Below are 7,898 nucleotides of genomic sequence, written 5' to 3'. Positions count from 1 at the left end.
AGCACCGGCCTCGCATGTGGATATTCCACAGTTGATCCCCAGTCAGGGCAACCATGAGAAGTGACTATCTGCTTCTCTTCCCCTCCTTCTCCCCTTCTCTCTCTCTCTTTCCTTCTTGCAGCCAGTGGCTCGATTGGTTGGAGCACTGGCCTCAGGTGTTGAGGATAGCTCAGTTGGTCTGAGCATCAGACCCAGGTGCTAAGGATAGCTCGGTTGATTCAAGGATCAGCCCCAGACAGGGTTACTGGGTGGATCTTGGTTGGGGTGCATGCAGGAGTCTGTCTATCTCCCCTCCTCTCACTTAGAAGAAATTTATTTTAGGATAAGTGTGTCATAAATATTACAGTTAAAAAATATTTATTCTTTACATGACATTCAAATATGTCTGGTCCTTCTTTATTTTTATGTGTGCAATCTGGTAACCCCATTTTAGCCCCCAGTCCTGCCCAAATGCTATAATGGTCCTTTCTGGGGGAAGCTTTAGGGGGGTCCTCCATTTCCTGCTGTTTCTGGCCCCCACCCAAGCCTTCTGCTTTCCACTGAGGTGAAGCCTATGTCAGGTCCTGAGCCCTGGTACCCAGGTCTGCCAGCATGTACCCCTTTTTCCATTGCTTCCCGAAGTACAGGATGATGGCGGCCCTGAGGACACCCTCGCATGACTCAGAGGTGCTGGTGACCTGCACGGGGAAGGGGACCATGTAGGCTGGTGCCTGAGGACAGCAACTGTACAGGAGCCTCCTACACAGGTCTGGTTGTCTGGGAGGGGAGACCCCACGACGCCTGACGCCTTGTGGCGGGAGGTGGCCTAGGTGGGGGCCAGCCAGGCACCGTACGCTTGACCAGGTTCTGCCACTTACTGGCTGGGTGGCCCTTACCGCTCTGAGCTTCGGTTTCTCCATCCATAACTGGGACACACACTAATGCCTCCGAACAGTCAGGAGGAATAGAGACACTGTATATAAAAATTTTGGCACATAGAAAGCATTCCAAAAATAGTAATTATTGTAATTATCCTTAGTTGTTCGCATCTGCCTCCCCTATGAGTCTGTGAGCCTTCGAGACCAGGAATGGCTCTTACCCACTTCTTCCTTCTCAGCCTCTGCCCGGGGCCTGCAGAGCGCAATGCTCCGAAATGTCAACAGTCAAGCTGCAGTGACCTCTGGGCTGCTGTGGGTCGGGCTTCTGAGAAGGGGGAGCTTATGATAAGGGGCCAGATTGGGACTTTTCAAGGTCCCAAAGCTTACTGTAAAAGTACAACAGAGCTGTCATGATCATTTAGATGATTTTTTCAGTTATCAGCATCTCACAGTCTTTTCTGTGCATGTAATTTGATCTAGCTTTGCTGATACATGAAATACGATCTCGTTATCTATTGATTACATGAGTACTGGGAGGTCAGACTGGGGTAGGGTTTTTCTGGGGCAAGGGACTTCGTCTCAGGTGGGCGGCCAGGTCCTCCCACAGCCCTGTGGCCACACTGTTTTTCAGGAGAGCCAGGACGTCTCCCCCAGGGCTGCAGACAGGGAGAGCCAGTCTGATCTCTGCTGGTTTCTCCTGGGCCAGGCCACTGACCAGCTCCGGGAGGCTCTGGGACGGAAGCCCTGGGGTTTAGGGGTGGATTGTAGAAGGGATAGGGCTGAAGGGGTCCATTTAGGAAGCCCAGAAGTATTGCTCATACACCGCTACCCCCAGGTGACAGTGGGACCTCTGAGGACCCTGGGGCCAGCCTGGTTTGACGCTGGGCTGAGTGTGGACTGTGTCGCAGACCACCCAGCATAGGCCTCACTGGGCTTTTCAAAATAAACACGTTAGCAACACCCGGCCACACAAATGCAGACCTCCCCAACCCCAATCCCGGACTCGGAGCTCCCCATGTGTTTACTTCACTGAAATCCCATGCTTGGAGCCAGGCCAGGCCAGAGGTAAACCAGTGGACACCAGGGAGGATCAGAGCCACCTGGCACATTCCAGGGCCCATCCCTCTGCCGTGGGGACACAGACCACAGACCCACCCCATCCGTGTCCCAGATGCCCTGTCTGCAGAGAAGCAGAGGAGGTAAGCAAAACTGGGACAGCTGCCTGATAGATTAAAGGAATGCATCAGATAAACACTCTGGAATGGGTGAAAGGTAGTTTGCATTTCTTCCTGCTCACGGATGTTAGCTTGGTAGAAAGATCAGATCTACTCTGCAAAATTTACAAAGCTGTTTTCTCTGCCAGTCCAAGTGGTGATACAGATCAACTATGGACCCTGTAGCTAATGGTGAAAGTGCTTCAATAAAGTCAAGAATTACAGTGTCAGTATGCCACTAAGGGACCTGAGAATGATTTAAGGAGGTCAGCAGCGGACCTCCAGGGAGACACATTACATCTGTGATAAAGTGGAGAGTAGCCATGCCATAGAGATCTCTGAGTTCTCCCTAGTCAGTTGTTTTAGTGACTGGCTGTTTCCCTGAGGCCACATGTCAGGGCCAGAGGACCTGGGCTCAAGGGTGTGATTCCACGTGGCCACAGCTCTGAAGACAAGGGCACCTGTGTGTAGCTATCGACCTGCTGCTGACCTGAAGGCGGTCTTGCTGACCACTGCTGAAATCCTAGACCCATTTAGGTGTCTTGTGGGATCTGTGAGAGACATGTTTTATTCTTTTTTTTTTTTTTTTTTGTATTTTTTTCCAAAGCTGGAAACGGGGAGAGACAGTCAGACAGACTCCCGCATGCGTCCAACCGGGATCCACCCGGCACGCCCACCAGGGGCGATGCTCTGCCCCTCCAGGGCGTCGCTCTGTTGCGACCAGAGCCACTCTAGCGCCTGGGGCAGAGGCCAAGGAGCCATCCCCAGCGCCAGGGCCATCTTTGCTCCAATGGAGCCTTGGCTGCGGGAGAGGAAGAGAGAGACAGAGAGGAAGGAGAGGGGGAGGGGTGGAGAAGCAGATGGGCGCTTCTCCTGTGTGCCCTGGCCGGGAATCGAACCTGGGTACCCCGCACACCAGGCCGACGCTCTACCGCTGAGCCAACCGGCCAGGGCCATGTTTTATTCTTTATCAAAGGGTGGAAGGACCTTCACACAGCTTCCAGGTTTATTGTAGCAAGGACCTCGGTAGTGGTAGCTGTCTCCCCTTACCAATTTGTGAGCTCTCGCACTCAACAGTGGCTTCTCCTGCCAACCTTCCCTGTTCTCTCACGTTTAGCTCCCATTTGTCACCGTTTCTCTGCCTTGATCTTCCCTGGGAGGCTGACAAATATGGACTGTGTCCCTGACCCACGTGCCGTGCTCTCTAGCTTCCACTTGGGTTTGGTCGATGGACAGGTAGAGGAGAGTGAAAGCAAGGCATTCATCCACATTTCTACACACACACACACACACACACACACACACACCTTTCTTTCAGATAACACAGCTCCTTCCCCCAGTTCCCTCACACTTCCTCTGATGCTGGTTCTAAGATGCTTTGACACCCATCCTTTGTCCCTTCACTTTGACATACCTCAGATCCTGGTTCAGTCCATTAATTCTTTTCAGTTAGACATCTATGAGTTCTTACAGGGAAGAAAGCCTCACAGAGTTCACTATTCACCTCATACTCTGAACACCCCGGGGCCTCTATAATGGTTCTGGAAAACTCCAGGCTGACCGTCCTCAGTTTTGGGGCAATGTTGATGCCTTCCGCCGCAGTTCTCAAGTTCCCCTCTCCCCACTACCTGGGGTGGCTTGTAGAAGTCGCATGAGCTGAGATTTGGAAGTTGTGGTCTCTGTCTGGACCTGTCTGCACACCATGGTCACCTTCACACTAATTCTAAGATCCTCCTGGTCACGGGTTGCTTTGGCAAAAATCCTCACAACCCTTCTAGGAGACAGACCTGCTGGATTGATCCTAGGACCCTGGGGAGAAAGGGCATCACCTTTACAACCACTGCTACCTCCGAAACATGGCTAGACCAGCCCTGGGGTCAAACTGGGTCACATGTGGCAAAGGCTAAGGTGAGCCAGGCTACAGAACAACCAAGGGAATTTTAAACCTGTGAATTAGAAGCTGAGACTGCTCACTTTCCACCTGATGAAATTATTCTAGACCCAGCTCAGTTCTCAAATGTCAGCTCCTCTGTGAGGTCTCCTTCCCTCTGCAGAATTCATTACGGATCATGTTCCCTGGTGTTTGGGGACATATCACATTGTGTTCATGGTTTGCCGCCAATCCCCACACTCCCACCCACTGCCATCCTCAGCACAACTGGGAGCACTTCTAGGACAGACTCGTCTCATTCATTGCTCAATACCAGTCTGAGGAAAGAATGAGTTAGTTAATGAATAGTTCCCACTTACTAGACGGAAAGACTAAACCATGGATATGTAAGATCAAGCAAGTAAACATTTCCTAGATGGTTACTGAGTAGGTATTACTCAAATATAACTGAACATGCCTCAAATATAATTACCCCAGGATCAAAAACAAGAAATTTGGTTCATCAATTTTGTTTGTCTTTCCTGAATACCAGTGGGAACCAGAAACCTAGTTTCCCTTCCCTTCCCTTCCCTTCCCTTCCCTTCCCTTCCCTTCCCTTCCCTTCCCTTCCCTTCCTTTCCCTTCCCCTTCCCTTCCCCTTCCTTCCTCCCTCCCTCCCTCCCTCCCTCCCTCCCTCCCTTCCTTCCTTCCTTCCTTCCTTCCTTCCTTCCTTCCTTCCTTCCTTCCTTTGTTCCTCCCTCCCTCCCTCTTATCCTCCCTCCCTCCCTCGTTCCCTCTTTCTTTTTTTTTTACCATGCTCTGAAAATATCATATTTTGGATACAATCATATACTGAAAAATATAGCAATGCTGACATTGGACAATTAAAAATCTTACTTGTACCCTGACTGAATAGCTTGGTTGGTCGGAACGTCATCTTGATATACAGAGGTTGTTGGTTCAATCCCCGGTCAGGGCACATACAGAAACAGATCAATCTTTCTGTCTCTCTCTCTCCCTTCCTCTCTCTCTCAAATCAATAAATAAAAACTAAAAAAAGAAAAGAAAATATTTAAAAATTTTACTTGTTAAAGGCAATAAATAAATGATGTTTAAAATCATCTATTTTTGTCCTGGCCGGTTGGCTCAGTGGTAGAGCATTGGCCTGGCGTGCAGGAGTCCTGGGTTCGATTCCCGAACAGGGCACACAGGAGAAGCGCCCATCTGCTTCTCCACCCCTCCCCCTCTCCTTCCTCTCTGTCTCTCTCTTCTTCTCCCGCAGCCAAGGCTCCATTGGAGCAAAGTTGGCCCAGGCGCTGAGGATGGCTCCGTGGCCTCTGCCTCAGGCGCTAGAATGGCTCTGGTTGCAACAGAGCAATGCCCCAGATGGGCAGAGCATCGCCCCCTGGTGGGCATGCCAGGTGGATCCCGGTTGGGCGCATGCGACAGTCTGTCTGACTGCCTCCCTGTTTCCAACTTTGGAAAAATACAAAAAGAAAAAAAATCATCTATTTTTAACATGTCCAAAAAAGTTGCATTTATGATTTTACATGAACATTATGGAAGTTAGAGAATAATAAAGTTGTCTTATGCAAGGTGACTTAATTATTCCTTCATTTCCAGAACTCATCAAGCAGTCATTACATTTATTTATTATTTTTTTAATTCATTTTAGAGAGGAGAGAGAAAGGGAGAGAAAGAGACAGAGAGGGAGAGAGAGAGAGAGAGAGAGAGAGAGAGAGAGAGAGAGAAGGTGGGGAGGAGCTGGAAGTATCAACTCCCATATGTGCCTTGACCAGGCAAGCCCAGGGTTTTGAACTGGCGACCTCAGCATTTCTAGGTCGACGCTTTATCCACTGCGCCACCACAGGTTAGGCCAGTCATTACATTTATGAGGTAAGTCAACCTATTGCTTGAAGTCTGGATAAATTTTGCCTGACCAGGCGGTGGTGCAGTGGATAGAGTGTCGGACTGGGATGCAGAAGGACCCAGGTTCAAGACCCCGAGGTTGCCAGCTTGAGCGCAGGCTCATCTGGTTTGAGCAAAAGCTCACCAGCTTGGACCCAAGGTCGCTGGCTCCAGCAAGGGGTTACTTGGTCTGCTGAAGGCCCGCGGTCAAGGCACATATGAGAAAGCAATCAATGAATAACTAAGGTGTTGCAACGCACAACGAAAAACTGATGATTCCTGTCTGCCTGTCCCTGTCTATCCCTCTCTCTGACTCTCTGTCTCTGTAAAATAAATAAAAAATAAATAAATAAAATTAAAAAAAAAGTCTGGATAAATTTTAAGATCTTTGATTTGTCCCATTGAATATGCACAGTACTCACATAATAAATGCCTTCAGATAAATGTGAATGTAAGTGTTTGCAATATTCTAGTATACTTGAAAAGCCTTTGCCACAGTCATCACAAACATGAGGAAAAATTTTTGTATGGTCTATATAGCAACATGCCTGTTAGCATTTGTATGAAGTCAACTCCAAAAACCACTTACTTGACAGACAAAGTTTTTACATTTGTCAGAGGTAATTTTGTTCCAGAGGCTGTACTGCCCCTGCTCTCCATTGTTATACTGTCACTTAATTTTGTTAATTTATGAGCGTGTTCATTTACCGCATGGCTATTAGAGTCTTCGGGATCATTTGGTTCACATTCACCCAACTGACCGGTGCACTCTTAATCACCACGTGTTCCTGGGCATGCGGGCAGAGTTCGCTGCTTGGGGCGGGGGGCTGTGCACCTCACAGTTCATACCAATAAAGGCGGCCACTGGAGTGGTGTCTGCAAGGTGCTGGCTGAGGTTCTCAGGAATGACTGCCTGACAGTCACAGTATTTACAAAGATAGCGACCTTATTCCTGCAGTGCAGCGTGTTCCGTCAGGAGCACGTTAGTAGAGAAGCTTCTCACATACTCAGCACACATTTGGATTAGTATGCTTATGCTTCAGGATCATATAATGCTTTATTTTTTTTTCCTTTTTATTGATTTGAGAGAGAGAGAGTGAGAGAGAGAGAGAGAGAGAGATTTGTTATTCCCCTTCGTTATGCATTCATTGGCTGATTCTCGTGTATACCCTGAAGGGGGGTGGAGCCCGCCAGCTCGGCATATGGGAAGGCTCTCTAATCCAACTGAGCAACCTGGCCTGGGCAGGATCATCGTCTTGGTTGTCAAAATATTTTAAGTCCGGTTATCTGGTAGAACAACCACCATAACAATGATCAGAGCAAAATCCCATGGACCCCACCTGCAGTTCCGCTTGTTCCAGAGGGCTCTGAATAAGGAGGAAGGGGTCAAGTCCTTCTTTTTCTCTTCTAGGATATTCACTCATATCGTCTCAGTTTGGTATAATTCTTAATATGGAAGTGAGGAAAACGAATTATGGGGATGTTTTCACAGATGGTAGAAACAGCCAGTTGCTGAGTGGGGGGCCCGCGACGCCAGCCCTGGCGCAGCCCGGGAGGTGCCTGGCTCCCATGTGCGGGCAGAGGGACCGCGCACACAGTCCCGCCCCCACCGGGCATGTGAGGTGGGCGCTACCCCGGCCCTCCTACTAGCCGGTGCTCTGCGCTGCGGACCCTTGCCCCACCATGCGCCCAACACCCTGCCCTCAAAGTAGGTTTGGAGTAAAGGGATCTAGGCTATAATGTTAGCCAAAAAGAAGAATAAAAAGCGATACTCATTAAACTCCAGCGCTAAACAGGCCAACGACAGCCTTTCATCTGACCCACCAAGCATTAGTCTCAAAAAATGGAATTTGCTTATTCACTGCTCTTCTTTGGTAAAATAAGAAAAAATAAAGACGAAAAAATTTAATTTGCCAAAAGTTGCCGTGAGTCAAGCAACAACTATGTATTGAGCGCTGGCTTTGGGGGAGGCTCTGAGCCAGAGTATGGGAGCTTCCATGCTAGAGGGGGCAGCGGAGAACGGACGTGCTCACCTCCCGTGTGATAAGT

At 49.2% G+C, this 7,898-nt stretch overlaps 1 pseudogene; it reads right to left on the bottom strand.

The window, feature by feature from the left end:
* Window positions 1–551: 551 nt before the first annotated feature.
* On the bottom strand, window positions 552–7,273 carry LOC136309398 (zinc finger protein 639-like; annotated as a pseudogene).
* Between the last annotated feature and the right edge of the window lie 625 nt (window positions 7,274–7,898).

Source organism: Saccopteryx bilineata, chromosome 6 (genome assembly GCF_036850765.1).
Source record: "Saccopteryx bilineata isolate mSacBil1 chromosome 6, mSacBil1_pri_phased_curated, whole genome shotgun sequence".
NCBI lineage: Eukaryota > Metazoa > Chordata > Mammalia > Chiroptera > Emballonuridae > Saccopteryx > Saccopteryx bilineata.
The sequence above is the reverse complement of the archived record's forward strand: the minus strand, read 5'-3'. Positions and strand labels throughout refer to the sequence as shown.